The 17232-nt window shown below is 40.7% G+C and overlaps 1 protein-coding gene across 1 annotated transcript in view; it reads right to left on the minus strand.

Annotated features, from left to right (window-relative positions):
- FAM184A (family with sequence similarity 184 member A) overlaps nucleotides 1–17232 on the minus strand; it is a 306691-nt gene that overhangs the window by 64714 nt on the left and 224745 nt on the right. The gene's annotated exons all lie outside the window — the stretch shown is intronic.

Raw genomic sequence — 17232 nt, forward strand, 5'->3', positions numbered from 1 at the left:
TCTGTTCTTCTTTGTAGCTGAACGTTCTCTGGCTGACTGGCTTCGTTCCGTTCGTAACATCCCCTGACGTCAGCTCGCCTCTAGCATTCCCTTCCCTCTCACTGTTCCGCCATCTGACATCATTATGTCTTGACGCGAGGGCGGGACAGTGAGGGGGAATGGAACGTTGGAGGCTGGCTTATGTCAGGAGATATTATGAACCCAGCCAGCCAGCCAGCCAGCCATGGAACGTTGGAGGTACAAATTATTATATAGGATGGGTGTCTCTCTTGTTAATGCGCACTAAAAAGTGTGCGCATCTACAGTGTGGCTTAGCAAACAGGACCTATAGTGTTGGTTGGGGGCCATTTAGGATAGAGACTTTTGTAGTTATTCTGTATTACATTTTATTCATATTAATGTGAGGATAGTGGGAAGGGAATGCATTTACTGACAATTTGTTATAGTGTGTGATGTGGTCTGTTTTATACCCTACTGAGAGTAGAGAGTGAGTCAGTCTGTGTTAGGAATTTTGTATTGTGTTCTACCGTATTTTATCATATTTTGTCTTATTTGGGTTTCATCCGTGTGGAAAAAAGCAGATTATAAAGGTACAAAATGAAACGAGAATTCTTATCACATTGCTAAATAGTTGATGAAATTGGGGTCAAATAAATTGTAATACCATTTTACTGGATCAATTCGATATATCTGTAACTACTTTGTAAGAACTTGTTCAGCTAAGTTAGAGGAAGGGAGCTCAAAAAGTAATGACAGATGTTATAAGGTAGCTCAGTTTAAAAAAAAATATCATCCTCAACTTGTTTGTTGATATTTATTCATGGTATATCATAGCAGTTCTCAGTGTAACGAACAATAATTTAAAGTAAAATAACTGGAAAATAAAAGAAAAAAATTTGCATAATCCTGCTGGCCCCAAAGGAAGACCCGATTCACTGGCTTTGAAAAACTGCCCACTGTCAACCTTCAAATGCTTGCTGGAAAAAGAAAGTCTTCAGGCTCACTATGATTTCAGGTTACCACGTCTTAAAGCAGAGGTACTTTGGAACAGAATACTATAGCAAAAGAGAACTAATGTAGAAAGCTAAATCATGAGTTGATTGCAGATTAACTTGGACAGGAATGTGTAGATGTACAACAGCTGCTGTAGTTGGTGATTCGATTATTAGGCATATAGATAGCTAGTTGGCTGGTGGACCTGAGGATCACCTGGTAACTTGCCTGCCTGGTACGAAGGTGGTGAACCTCATGTGTCACTTATGTTTAAATCGTTTTTTATTGGTGAACAGAAACATATAATCTCTTAACACAACTATTGACTAACTGTTATCCAACTGTTAACCATCTGTTTTTCCTTTTTTTTCCCCTCCCCCCCTCCCCCCCCCCCCCCCAGACCGAAACATTCCCTTAATTGACAGTCAATCTCAATAGTCTGTTATATGCTATTGTAAGTTCAAAAGGTAACTTCGTGCTGATGGGGTTAGAGTGTTCCAAAATGGGGTCCACCGCTGCTGAAATTGTATTCCTACTGGCGAGTTGACATCTGACACGCTCATTCTTTCCATACGTACCAACCATAACATACGTGTCCTCCACTGTTGAAGAGTCGGGCCTCTTATCGATAACCACTCTGTTAGTATAACTTGTTTGCCCACAATAATTGCTCGTTGAACAAATGATGTGAAACCTTTTTCTATGGGGGGGCCCATTGTTAGATGACCAAACAAAAAGGTAGAATTATAAGTCCAACACTGCCTCCAAAGCGAATTTGTATATTTGATGATTTCTTTCCAAAATCTCTCGATTTCTCTGCATTGCCAAAACATATGCCCCAAAGTTGCGCCTTCTGCTCTACATTTTGGGCACTCCCCCCAGGGAGAGAGTCCCATATAAAAGGCTCGTTTGGGGGGCACATGCACTCGCAGCACGAACTTATATTGTAATTCCCAATGCGTAGATTGGTAAGTAGTTCGCCTTATTGACAGCACGTGGGACTTTATCTGGGCTGCATTAATTTCAATGTGAAGGTCTGTTGCCCATAGTTGTGCCAGACGCAAGTAATCCGGCTCTTCTACTGTATCTTTTATGTGGCGGTGATGATAAGATAAAGGCACTTTCTGCTGTGCTCCAAGGGAGAACGCCGAGGACAATTCTTCCTGTGCGTCTTCTGCCAAAGACTCCCATGGCAGTGAAGTTACGTAATGTTTCAATTGTTCATAAAAGAATTTTTCATTTTGTTGTATTCCATATTCTGATTGTAGTTCAATAAATGTCTTCATACGGCCTTCTCTAGTAATTACCTGCATTAGATATTTTATTCCTCGTCTCTTCCACCTATGAAACACCGCATACAGCTGCCCCGGGGGAAATGCTGCATTGTCACAAATCGGTAAGTATGGGGTCACTTTTGAAGAGAAGTGATGGAGTTTACAAATCCACTTCCAAACTGCCACTGCACAAGGCATAATCCTTGTCCGTTTCAAAACTCGTGGCATCGGTGTCCCAGCAGAGTGTAAATAATTACTAAAGTGAGTCCCCTTTGTAAGTTCGAGCTCCAATGGAGTATCCGTAAAATTTGTTGTGCCTCGGAACCAATCATTAATTGTCCTCATACCACTAGCAATGTTTAGATACCTTATATTTGTCAGGCCCAGTCCACCATACTCCACTGGTACGCAGAGCATGCTAAATGCAAGACGGGCTTTTTTGCCCCGCCAGAGGAATTTCTGTATCAAAGTCCGCAACTTTCGTTCATGTTTGTTATTAATGTACAATGGCAACATTTGCAATACATACAGCCACCTGGGAGCTATAATCATATTAAATAAGGCAATGCGGCCTAATAGTGAAAGAGGGAGCCCAGCCCATGCCTTCAGACTAGTTTCTGTCTCTCTCAGAAGCCTATTAATATTTAAATCATACATGCTATTAATGTCTGCCGGAACCACCACTCCCAAATACTTTATATGGTCTCTTGTTTGTTGAAAAGGTAACCTATCCCCCCAGTCTTTCCCTTCATCTGCTCCAATTCCCATCGCTATTGACTTGGACACATTTAATTTAAACCCAGAAAGTTTCCCGTACTGTGTAATTTTGTCTAATAGCTCTTTTACAGACCGCCCTGGATCCGTCAAGGTCAGCAGTAGATCATCTGCGTATGCCAGCACTTTGATACACCGAGTTCCTATGAAAACGCCTCTAATTTTATCTTCCTCTCTCTCTCTAAGTGCACACAATAGAGGCTCTAAAGATAATACAAAGAGCAGTGGCGAGAGGGGGCAGCCCTGCCTGGTGCCTTTTTCTATTTTGAACTCTTTTTCTCGGAGCCCATTAACTAGCACTCTTGCCGTTGGATGGGAGTATAAGGATTTAAGTGCTTGTAAATACCATCCTGAGAATCCCATTTGACCCAATACATTAAATAGGTAATCCCATCTAACCTGGTCAAATGCTTTTTCTGCATCTAGTGCAACCACCAATGCTGGCCACCTCTCCTCCGAGCAAGTTGCCATAGCCAGTAATAGCCTACGTACGTTTTGTGTCGCTTGTCTTTGCCGCACGAATCCTACCTGCTCTGGGCCTATTAAGTTAGGTAAAATGTCTGCCAATCTGTTAGCTAATATTTTAGCAAGTAATTTTATGTCTACATTCAGCAACGATATTGGCCGGTAGGATTCCACTCTATCCATTTCCTTCCCAGGCTTAGGGATCAACGTGATCAGAGCCTCGTTAGCATACTTGGGAAAATGACCCCGATTAATCACCTCTTCATAGTATTCTAGTAAAGCCACTAATGCACTGGGGGGGAGCAATTTGTAGTATTCCCCTGTAAACCCGTCAGGGCCGGGTGCCGAACGGAGTTTATGTGATTTGATGGCTTGTTGTAATTCAGGCATAGTCAGTGGGGCATTTAGTTTTTCGAGTTCTATGTCTGCTAACTTGGGTAAGTTCAGTCCCTCTAGGAATCTTTGTGTTTGTTGTGGTAGCGACTGTGTATTAGCTTCATATAGGTTCGAAAAGTATTCAGTAAACATTTGTCCGATACGTTCTCTAGAGCTGGTGATTGTCCCCTGCGTTTCCCGCAAAACTGGTATTGCCCTGGACCCCCCCCAATTCCTGATAATCCGTGCCAAGAGGGCTCCTGATTTGTTCCCAAATCTGTGTAACCTGTATTTATAATAAAGAGATGACCGCGTTGCTCGTTCGTGTAGTAAGGTGTTCAGTGTTGTTTGTATAATTTTTAGCTCATCTAGTGTTGTCTGGTTAGGTTTGTTTGTGTATCTCCTTTTTGCCCTCTGTAATTTTTGTTCTAATTGCAAGATACTCGCCAATCTTGTTTTTTTTCTCCTACTGCAATAGGCGATAACTTCCCCTCTTAAGACTGCTTTTGAGGCGGCCCAGAATAGACTAATTTTACTACGGGCATATTCATTATTATTCTTTTCATAATCTTCCCATTTTTTGCATAGAAATGTTTTAAAGTGTGGGTCGTTATACAAAAACGTTGGGAATCTCCAACCCCCACCTCCCTGTTTATCTGTGGGTATTTCTAGATCTATCCAAATTAAAGAGTGGTCCGATATCTCCTCCGGACCCACCTCTGCTGCTATAATCATAGGGAAAAGTGATCTCTCTACCATTGTGTGGTCTAATCGCGCCATCGTGCCATGGGCTCCAGATCTATGGGTATATTCTCGCTCGCCTGGGTGTAATATTCTCCATGCATCGACTAAGTCCAACATTCTTTGGAATATGGAAAACTCTTTGTTCCTCTGCCCTAAGTAGTAAGATGATGACGAACTTGTAGTGTCCTGTTGTGGGTCTGAGACTAGATTGAAATCTCCCACCACTATTATTTTTGTTATTTTATACTGTAAACATCTGTTAGCCAGCCCACTGAGAAATCCAGGGATATGTTCATTTGGGCCGTATAAGTTTACTAATATGAATTCAGTCCCTTGGAGCCAGATTTTCACGGCAAGGTATCTGTCCTGTTTGCCTTGCTCTAGTACCTCTACCATGCATGGTATTCTTTTCCTAATTAGGATAGCTAGGCCTCCCCCCCGTCCCTGCGCTGCGACTGAGTGGCACTCTCCTACCCAGCTTCTACACAATTTTGAATGTTCTATGTCATTCAATCGCGTTTCTTGCAAGCAGGCCACATCTGCCCTATGCCTGTTTAAGGCCTGCAATATTTTCGCTCTTTTTATGGGGTTGCCAATGCCCCCCACATTCCATGATATTATCCGGGCTGGCATACTGTAATCCTCTCACTTTCACTCAGAGGGTCCAGCGCGGTCCGTTTCAAAATGGGCTTCTTTAATGTAAAGCTTTCCCATTGGTCCCTCCATGCCCCGATTCTTCCCCTTAAACCATCCATTTTTGTCTGCCACATAGCATACCTAGACTTTCAAAACTACAGGGAATACCTCTTTCCCCCCCCCCCCCCCCAACTTTCTCTTCCTCTCCAATTAACCCTTTCCCCCCCCTTGTTATTAAGGGGGAGAATTACACAATCCCGTTTTGTGCCTGGGGCCCCCACCCCACCTGTAAGCTGTAATGATAACCTTCACATTAGTAATTGTGCATATAATCACATCAAACCTTCCAATAGTTCACTTACTCTCTGGACCCAGAACCACATTATAAGGATTCCATGATATTATGGTCTACCAGAAACTTTTTAGCTTCAGACTCCGAGTTAAATGTCTGCCATGTGTCTTTTATCATGATTCTGAGTCTCGCTGGGTATTGCACTGCAAAACGGATCTTCTTCGCTACCAGAGTTGTGCACAACGGATGGTATTGTCTCCTCCGCTCCTGTACGTCCGCCGAGAAATCTTGGAAAATCAGAACGTTTCTCCCATTGTGCTTAAGTGAGTCTCTTTTAAGTTTAAAACCTTGCAAGATTTCGATTTTGTGCCTATAGTTTAGGATCTTCGCCACAACAACACGTGGCCTATTTTGAGTCTCTTGTTTCCGGCCTACCCGGTGGGCCCTTTCAATTACCAGCGCGCCCATTGTATCTGTTAAGGCAAGTTCTTTAGAGAGCCAATTTTCCAGCCATACTTCTAGGTTGCGCTCGGGGAGGGATTCCTCCAATCCTACAATACGGATATTATTTCTTCGGGCGCGATTTTCGAGATCCTCGATCTTATTCTCCTGTTCAGCGATTTGCCGTTTTATTGTAGTGATATCTGGGGCATAGCCCTGCGAATCATCTTCCAATGCAGATATCCGGACCTCTGCATCCGACACCCGTGTTTGTAGTCCGTCAAGTTGTGAGTTAATGCCTTCAAGTTTGCGGTCTAACGCCGCCCATTTAGGCTCCCAGGACTTTGCGATGGCTGCAGTTAATTGATCTAATTGTACCTCAGTAAATTCTTTTGCCGCCACCGCCATGTCGTCGGCCATCTTGGACTCTTCTCCATTCAGTTTTATTTTTTCTTTTTTAGCGGAGCGTTGTGCCATTCCGGCCGGATTAGTCCTCAGATATCTGTCCATATACGATCAAATTCCCAGCGAGCGAAGAAAAACAGTGTTAATTTCTGGTGTTATATTTAATGGTGAGATGGGGGCTCCGGAGCTCTTGCTAGCTGCTGCCGCTTAGCTCATGGCACCGCCGGAAGTCTCTCATGTGTCACTTATATAGGATTTTAAATAGTGCTGGGGAGGAGCTGGCTGTGTTGGTAAATGTAGGTACGAATGACATACAAAAATGTGGAAGGGATGTTCTGGAAGCCAAATCTAGGCTCCTAGGTAGAAAGCTGAAATCCAGATCCTCCAGGGTAGCATTTTCAGAAATGTTCCCCGTTCCACACACAGGGCCCAAGAGACAGGCAGAGCTCCAATGCGTGGATGAGACAATGATGCAGGGAGGAGGGTTTTAGATTTGTTACGAACTGGGTAACATTCTGAAGATGGGGGAGCCATTTCCGAAAGGATGGGCTCCACCTTAACCAGGGTGGGACCAGCCTGTTGGCATCGGCATTTAAAAAGGAGATAGAGCAGCTTTTAAACTAGAAACTGGGGAAAGGCTGACAGTCGCTCAAAAGCGCATGGTTCAGAATAAGGCACCTTTCAAAGATATCACCAAAAAGGGAAGACAGGGCATCTCGATAGCGAGGTTGCAATAGAGAGCATAGTAGACCAGGCGTCTTTAAATAAAAAAACAGATAGATTTTCAAGATTGCACATTATCACTGTCAACTGCTGAGCAAGATGTAAATAGGAACAAACAGTTTGAAATGTCTATATGCAAATGCCAGAAGCCTAAGAAATAACACAGGAGTGTTAGAATATATTGTACTAAATGAAAAAAATAGATATAATAGGCATTTCTGAGACCTTGCGGAAGGAGGATAACCAGTGGGACACTTTCATACCAGGATTCAAATTATATTGCAGTGAATAGGGTTGATCGAATTAATGGAGGGGTAGCATTGTATGTTAAGGAGGGCCTTGAATCAAATAGACTAAAAATTCTACAGAACACAAAATACATCTTGGAATCCCTAAGGAATAAAATTCCACATGTAAAGAAGACAAGGATAGTGATAGGGTGAAGAGACAGATGTAGAAATGTTATCAGAAATTAGGGAGGCTAACAAACTGGGGAACACGATAATAATGGGTGATTTCAATTACCCCGATATTGACTGGATAAATGTAACATTCCTTGATGGAATCAAGGACTGCATTATGGAGCAGCTGGTTCAGGAGCCAACAAGAGAAGGAACAATTCTAGACTTGGTCCTTAGTGGAGAGCATGATCTGGTGCAGGAAGTAATGATGCTGGGGCCTCTTGTGGAGTAAGTACACACAGGAAATTCAATATGATAGCATTTAACTTTCAAAAAGGAGACTATGACAAAATGAGAATGGTGGGGAAAAAAACAGAGCAGTTGCGAAGGTCAAAAATTTACATCAGGCATGGATGCTGCTCAAAAATACCATCCTGGAAGCGCAGGCCAAATATATTCCATGTATTAAAAAAGGAGGAAGGAAGAACAAACAACAGCTGGCATGATTAAAAAGTGAGGTGAAGGATGATATTAATGCTAAAAGAAAATCTTTCAGAGCATGGAAAAAGGATCTGACTGAAAATAATAGGAAACAGCATAAAGAATGGCAAGTCAAATGCAAAGCGCTGATAAGGAAGGAAAAGAGAGACTTTGAAAAGAAAATTGCTTTGGAGACAAAAACATATAGTAAAAACTTTTTTAGGTATATTAAAAGCAAAAACCCACCAAAAGAATTGGTTGGACACCTACATGACTGAGGGGTAAAAGGGGCACTCAGGGAAGATAAGGCCATAGTGGAGAGATTAAATTAATTCTTTGTTTCAGTCTTCACCGAGAAAGATATGGGAGAGATACCGGTGCCGGAAATGGTAGTCAGAAAAACTGAATCAAATCTCTGTAAACCTGGAAGATGTAATGGGGCAATTTGACAAATTGAAGAGCAGCAAATCACTAGGACCAGATGGTATACATTCCCAGAGCATTGATAGAATTGAAAAATGAACTTGCAGAACTATTGTTAGTAATATGTAATTTATCTTTAAAATCAAGCATGGTACCAGAAAATTGAAGGGTGGCCAATGTAACACTGATTTTTAAAAAGGGTTCCAGAGGTGATCCAGGTAATTACAGACTGATAAGACTGACACTGGTACTGGGCAAAATGGTACAGACTATTATAAAGAACAAAATTACAGAGCATATTAAAAATCATGGGTTAATGAGATAAAGCCAATATAGATACATTTCTTTGAAGGGGTGAACAAACATGTGGTTAAAAGTGAGCCAGTCGACATTGTGTATCTGGATTTTCAAAAGGCATTTGACAAAGTACCTCATGAAAGACTCCAGAGGAAATTGGAAAGTCATGTGGATTAAAAACTGGTTAAAGGATAGAAAACAGACAGTAGGGTTAAATGGTCAGTATTCTTGATGAAGAAGGGTCGATAGTGGGGTTCCGCAGGGTCTGTAGCCTTTTAACATATTTATAAATGATCTAGATATGGGAATAACTAGTGAGGTAATTAAATATACCGACAACACAACGTTATTCAAAGTTTTTAAATAGCTCGAGGATTGTGAAAAATTGCAAGATGACCACACGAGACTGGGATACTGGGCATCAAAATGGCAGATAATGTTTAATGTGAGCAAGTGGTAAGTGATGCATGTAGGAAAGAGGAACCTGAATTATAGCTACATGATGCAATGTTCTGTGTTAGGCGTCACCGACCAGGAAAAGGATCTAGGAGTCAAGGATCTCTAGAGTCATCGTTGACGATACTTTGAAACCCTCTGCTCACTGTGCTGCAGCGGCAAAGAAAGCAAATAGAATGCTAGGTATTATTAGGAAAGGAATGCAAAATAAAAACAAGGATGTTATAGTGCCTTTGTATCGCTCCATGGTGTGCGCGCACCTTGAATATTGTGTTCAATTCTGTTGAAGAAGTATACAAGTGTTTTGGCTCCTGTCCAAGAGATATCTAAGAAGAGCAGAGTGTCCAAGGCCACAGCATGACCAGATAAGATTGTGGCTTCCAGCAGTGCGAAGATAAGTTATAGTTTTCTGCACTTGATAAAGCTCAAAGAAATATCGCTGCAGTGAGATTGCAGTGGTGAATTGTATATATAGTACACAAAGTAAAATAGAAAAAAAATGCAAAAATACTACACAAAGACATTTAAGATTTTTATACACTAAAGGACACATGTGTTTAGCAAGTTTTTGTGTACTATTGGAGGTTGGGGGCAGTCAATGATTATAAAATTGTCACAAAATCAGAGGCTCACTACAAATGTGATATGCAGTGCCTGTGTGACTTTATGAGACGTCCCCTTATCAAATAATTTATTGAGCATTTTTCGCTCCATCAGCAGGTTGTTGTGTATTATTTCTAGGATAAGCAGCATTGTACTGTATTGTACTGTTTTGGGATCTTGCCAGGTACTTGTGACCTGGATTGGCCACTGTTATAAACAGGATACTGGGCTTGATGGACCTTCGGTCTGTTCCAGTATGGCAACACTTATGTACTTATGGGTAGAGTAAGAAACCTGTCTTGACATGAACCGAGTTGGAATGAAAAAGTCTGTGGAATACACACATAAAAAAAAGAAGCAGCCTCTCTGATATGCAAAGTCTGAAATATAAGATCAGACATCTTGAATTCAATTCTAGAACTTATAGGTAATCAATGATGCTCACAAATCAATGGGGTAACATAATTGGTGACTTTGGCAGACCTAAGAGGCAGTGTCCTGAACAGCTACATTCTCTTAACAGCCACCTGTAGAACTCCATTATAAAGTGAATTACAAAATCAATATCACTGGAAACCAGTGCATTAAAGTATGGATTGCATAATTTTCCAGAAAGAACCAAAGAGATCTAATTTGGTACCGAGCGTGATGATATGATTTCAATAGAGAAGCGATCTGTGGTTCAAAGAAAAGCTAAGAATCCATGAGAACACCCAGAATTCTAAGGGAAGAATTTAGTGATATATTGTGTCCAAGGAGCAACATTCAGATGGTAAGTGTGAATGTGCTACTAGTAAACCAAATGGTTTGGCACTTCTGAGGATTATGGATAAGGTGTTTCAATGAAAGCCAATCCAATGCTACAACAACCAGAGATGTAGGATTAATCTGGAAAAGAAATTGAATGTCAGCAGCGAAGTAGAGATTAATACCAAGATACTGAATGTAGCAAGAAGGGAGGATACATAAAAGTTTAAATGAAACATGAGCTAAAATAGAACCCTGGGGAACTCCAAATGTGAAGTGATGAAGCTTTGACAAGGATGAGTCAACATGAATACAGAATATCCGGTCAGACAAAAAAAAAATGGGCAAACTATCTTAGTACTGTACTACTGATACCAAAATCAGACATGTGGGCAAGCATAATTTGATGAACAAAGAGGTCATAGACTGCAGACAAATCTAGGAAAATCAAAATAGCATATTTCCCAAATCCAATGCCATCTGACCTCACTAATAAGGGGAACTGGGAAGGATTCAGTGCTATGATCCTTCCAAAATCCAAACAGTTGTAGGGTATAATATATTAAGGAAGGAATATAACTGCAGCAGTTCAACTTTTTCAACAACCTTAGAGACATATGGCATATTAATTAACTAAAAGTGATAGATTCAATTTAGGTTTCTTAATAAGTAGCCTAACAATTTAGGAAAAAAATCCTTCAGGTAACCTAGAATTGATGAGGTACCAAGAGCAGGATTTTAAAGAGGGCGTGCAGAACAGAAAACACAGAAGACATAGACCTGAGAACTTTGGCAAGGTAAAGAGACAAGATGGGATTTCAGTTAGACTAAGCAAAAGTGCAGGAAATGCAAGGCACAAGGCAAAGACCGTGGAATCTTAGCAGAATTACATCTGAAGAAATGGGACTTGGGAAGGGTCCCAGTGGTGGTGCTCAACCTCAGAAGAGGTTGAACTTGAGAGAACTGCAACAGGGGAACCCAAGACTGAAAGGAAAAGAAGAAGGCCATGTTATACAGAACAGACATTTCCCTGTCAAGGTGATGTACCACATTAAAGAAGCAGCAGATGACCATTTTGATTTACCCAAATTAAGTCCTGATGTCACATTCTAGATAACCAAAAGCCTGCATGAGAGCCTGAAAGGGAGGACCATACATAGGCTATTACAATAGTCTCAATATGATAAGACCAGAGCTTGAATCACCATCCTAAATGAAGTGAAATCCACATATATTTCAGCCTTTTCACCAGCCTAAGCTTAAATAACAGGTGGTCTTAATCACATGGGAAGCCTAGACTTCCAAGTCCAAATAATGATTAATGATTTAGAGGTCATTTACCACTGATATGAAACAACTGGATCACATTTGGGATTCCTGTATATTGCTCCCAATGTGAGAAGGTAGATGAGATGGGAACAACCCAAAGGCATGAACTTATTAAAGTAGTATACTCCTTCTGAATGCAGACCCAACAATGGAAAGATGTCAAGATTTGCAGTGTAACTACAGTGGGGGGGGGGGGGGGGGGGGGGCATAAGCCCTTCTACTTTTGGCTCAAGCCCCTAAAATACTCCTGAACAGAATTCTTGTGCTGGTGGAGGATCTCAAGTCCTGACAGTTGAAAGTAAACTTTCTGACCTCAACTACAGCAGCAATCAGAGAGTGGTGGCAGCCTAATGCATTATCAATGTGGCTTTGTATTGTCTGTCCTCATGCTATGTTGAAACCTCCTTCTTCTATGTATGTCTATATGTTACCCTGGCCAAGCTCTGTTCACATGTACATATTTGATTGGTCATCCTAGTCTGGTCCTGCCCCACCTGGAACAAGCAGAGGAGGAGTATAACTGCACCATGACCAATATTTTTTAGGGAGAATTTCTTTCAAGCTTATTTTTTTCCTTTGGCTTTTTGCTCCAATATTCCATCTCTGTGCACTGTGGAGAAACAGCCACAAATCTCTGCAGTCTAGACCCTTCATTGCCCCCCCCCCCCCCCCCCCCATGCACGAGAGGTGAGAGACTGCATTAATATCATCTATCTGTAACCAGAAGCTGTTGTGAACTGATTATTCTGCTGGCATCATATTAAAGGTATCTATTGAATCCTATTTTCTGGGTGAATGTGTGAGAGTATGTAGTCTATGCACATTTGTCATCCAAAAATACAAAAGAAATGGCATGGTACAATCTAGATCAAATGGTGTCATCAAGTGGATATTTTCCAGATGACAATGTGAAGGTCGAATTTAACAACTGTGAAGAATAGGTTACGAAAATCCCAGAAAAACTGTATGTACTTTTGATGTTGGTCACTTAGGGGCCCTTTTACTAAGGTGCGTAGATGCCTACGTGCATCCAACGCACGCCAAATTGGAACTACCGTCCGGCTACCGCGTGCCTCGGGTGGTAATTCCATTTTTGATGTGCGCCTAAAACACACGGTAGAAAATATTTTCTATTTTCTACTGTGTGGCGCTTACCCAGCAGTAATTGGCAGTTTACGCGCACTGGCCACTTACCGCCTGTATAGCGCATGAGACCTTACTGCTAAGTCAATGGGTGGCAGTAAGGTCTCAGACCGAAACTGGACACATGCTTGTTTTAATTTTGACGCATGTTCATTTTCGGCCACAAAAAAATGCTTTTCTAGGCGCGCTGAAAAATTGACCTGTGTGTGTCCAAAACACACGAATTCACCAGTAAAAGGGCCCTATAGGCTTTTATTCTTGATAGACTGTTCAAATAATCATGTTTAAGTTCAAGTGGGGTATTAAACAGAAAAACAATTGATTCAAACCCCTTGAATTGTCTAGTATGACCAAATTGGAAATTTTTAATATTACCATAGGTCAGTTGCCTACCACCTAGGTCAACAACCATTTAAGATTATTCAGTACTTAGGGATGAACCTCACATCGAAATGGGAACACCTATATTATTCCCTTCTGATTCAACAGCTATGAGAAGATTTGGAGACATGGTAGGTACTGAATGTGCCTTAGTAGGTGAGGGTAAATGCAGTAAAATAATAGCTCTGCCCAAATTGTTATATTGTGCCACAGGCTTCTCAGGGTGTGAAGGTATGTGCTGTGCCACCCCTGAGCTTAAGGCGAGATGGTGATGCCTAATTTCCAACAGTACTATAAAGCAGCCCAACTATAGCCCTTGGCATCATGGATACAGAGGTCTAACAGCATTTGGGTTTACTTAGAGCAGAAAATAATGGGCAACATTCCCTTGTGGGTGGTGCTATAGTTATCCCTTTGGAAACTCCGAAGTGTTAGTGTTTGAGCAACCCCTATCTTCAAGGAATGCTAAAGCTGTGGAGCTGCTCTTGGGCTACACTGCTCAAGGGCAAGGTCTTTTTAAAATTTACACCTAAAACATTTTATCATGGGATTTTAGCCAGGGAGGGAAGATCCTGTATTCAGGAAGAAGGCCAATTAGTGGAATTTGGGGAGCATGTGGAAGAATATGGCATTTCATAGCAATAAATATTTATCAGCAATTGAAAGATTTCATACATCATAAGGCATTACAGAAATTTCAGCTGGAGGAAACACAGTTAGTAGTAACTTTAAGAGGAAAAAGTGTGGGGGGGGGGGGGGGGGAGAGGGGTGTAGGAGCAAAGCAGGCACACTACTGAAGCACTACTATGAGTACTATACCCAGTCATCCATGTGACTATATGGACCTACATGACATACATGGTCCTACATACATGGCACTATCCAACATTAAGAACCTGATTATACATGGCACTATCTAGCATTAAGAACCTGATAATGTGCAAATTCATACAGTTCCTCTACAAAATCTCTTTAACACATTGTGGAGACATCTAGTCTAACAGAAGAATAACAACTCTTGTTTACCGGACAGAACTTGATATAGGACAGAGGTATAAACAGAAAACCTGGGATACATTTTTTTTAGATTTGGTGAACATTTTTTCCAACAGATTTTGGGAGTAGCAATGGGGGCCTTCAGATCCCTCAACTGCAAACCTTTTCAAGAACTACTTTGAGGCTATATTACTTAGGAGGTCTTTTACAAAGGTGCGCCAGTAATTTTAGCACTCGCTAACGATTAGCTTGCGCTAATTATTAGAAGAGACACCCATAGAAATATATGGGCACCTCATTTAGTGCATGCTTATCATTAGCGTGCACTTAAAAATGCTAGGACGCCTTTGTAAAAGGACCGCTTAATGATTTTTTTTGATTGGCTAAACAAAAGACATCCTGCAATTGAATTTGTCATTACTTTTGATCAAACTAAGATTTCTTTTTTAGATGTAATGATGTGGATTGAAGATGGGAATTTTCAAACTACTCTTTTTAGAAAAGTAACCGACAGAAACACCTTTTATACTTTAGTAGTTGTCATCCACCAGCCCTTAAATGGAGCCTTACCTTTTCCCAGTTTTTGAGATATTGTAGAATTTGCTCAGAGATTGATGTATATAAAAAACAGGCAAGGCTACTTCAGCTGCATTTGATATCTAGGGGGTATCCCGATAAAAGTGAAGTTAGCCTATAAGAGAGCAAAGTTTTTAAACTGAGATCCCTTGTATATAGATCAACCTAAAATTCAGGATGACTAGACACCGACTTATGTGCTTAAATATGCTCCGGGCATTGAGAAAGTACTGAAGATAACATATTTATAAATGATTTAGAGATGGGAGTAACTAGTGAGGTAATTAAATTTGCTGACGACACAAAGTTATTCAAAGTTGTTAAATCGCGAGAGGATTGTGAAAAATTACAAGAGGACCTTACGAGACTGGGCGTCTAAATGGCAGATGACGTTTAATGTGAGCAAGTGCAAAGTGAAGCATGTGGGAAAGAGAAACCCGAACTATAGCTACGTAATGCAAGGTTCCGTGTTACGAGTCACCGACCAAGAAAGGGATCTTGGCGTCGATGATACATTGAAATGCTCTGTTCAGTGTGCTGCTGCTGCTGCAGCTAAGAAAGCAAATAGAATGTTAGATATTATTAGGAAAGGAATGGAAAACAAAAGTGAGGACGTTATAATGCCTTTGTATGGGTACATGGTATGACCGCACCTCGAATACTGTGTTCAATTCTGGTCACCGCATCGCAAAAAAGATACAGTGGAATTAGAAACGGTACAGAGAAGGGCGACGAAAATGATAAAGGGGATGGGACGACTTCCCTATGAGGAAAGGCTGAAGCATCTAAGGCTCTTCAGCTTGGAGAAGAGACGGCTGAGGGGCGATATGATACAGGTCTATACAATAATGAGTGGAGTGGAATGGATAGACGTGAATCGTTTGTTTACTCTTTCCAAAAATACTAGGACAAGGGGGTATTCGCTGAAGCTACAAAGTAGTAAATTTAATACAACTCAGAGAAACATTTTCTTCACTCAACGTAATTAAACTCTGGAATTCGTTGCCAGAGAATGTGGTAAAGGCAGTTAGCTTAGTGGGGTTTAAAAAGGGTATGGACGGCTTCCTAAAGGAAAAGTCCATAGACCATTATTAAACTGACTTGAGAAAATCCACTGCTTATTTCTGGGATAAGCATCATAAAATGTTTTGAGCTTTTCTGGGATCTTGCCAGGTATTTGTTACCTGGATTGGCCACTATTGGAAACAGGATACTGGGCTTGATGGACCTTTGGTCTGTCCCAGTGTGGTAATACTTATGTACTTAAGATTTTGAAGCAATACAGGTATGTAGAAGAGCCATTTCAAAATAAAATTTAAGAGTGGCTTACTCAAGAGATCATAATTTTAAAGAGCTTCTGTGTCCTTCTGATATAAGACCTAGACACATAGGAATAGCGAAACAGAGAAGATATGGGGCATGCAAGATCTGTGAAGTGACCTTAGAATTGGATGGGATGTTTGTGCACATGATTTCTTCTGAACGATTCAATCTGCGATTTGAGACCAACTGTATATCATATTTTGTGGTATATGTGATCATTTGCCCATGTTTAAAGCTCTATGTAGGGCAAACAACTCGACCATTTAAGGTCCAGAGGGGCGAACATAAAAGTTGTTTGAATCAGAAACATTTGGATGAACCTATTGTTCAACACCACATTGATGAAAAATACGAATTTGCCAATTTAAAATGCTGTGTAATTGATTACATACCATCTTCAGATCAAGGGGGGAGTTCGAAAATTAAAACTGCTTCTATGTGAACAAGAGTGGATATTTAGGTTACAGTCAGAGGAACTTGTGGGCTTAATTGCAAGAACTGTATGGCAGCATTTTTATTAAACAGCCAGATTTTCTGTTCCATATTTAAAAATGTTTATACCACAGAATCCAAAAGTTCTCAACAACATATACATACATAAAATCAAAATACAATTCTTCACATCGACATAACATTACTGAACTAAAAAAAATAACAAAAAACATAAATCAACATAAAAATCTTTTAAAACTTCAATCATAATTTGATCTCTTCCACCTTCTCAAATCAGATCATCTTCAGCCCTATATGCTTGTATAAAAAAAGTAGGTCTTCAATTCTCTTTTTGAACTTGTTGATCTCTTGTATTTTCCTTAAGTCTCAGTGGCAAACTGTTCCACAAAGTAGGACCTGCTACATAAAAAATAGCTGCTCTACATTCATTTAACCTTACAACTCAAAATGAAGGTATATCTAAATACAAAATTGTTGAGCAGATCTCAGGGTTCTGGAAGTC

The sequence above is a fragment of the Microcaecilia unicolor genome, chromosome 3 (genome assembly GCF_901765095.1).
Source record: "Microcaecilia unicolor chromosome 3, aMicUni1.1, whole genome shotgun sequence".
Taxonomy (NCBI): domain Eukaryota; kingdom Metazoa; phylum Chordata; class Amphibia; order Gymnophiona; family Siphonopidae; genus Microcaecilia; species Microcaecilia unicolor.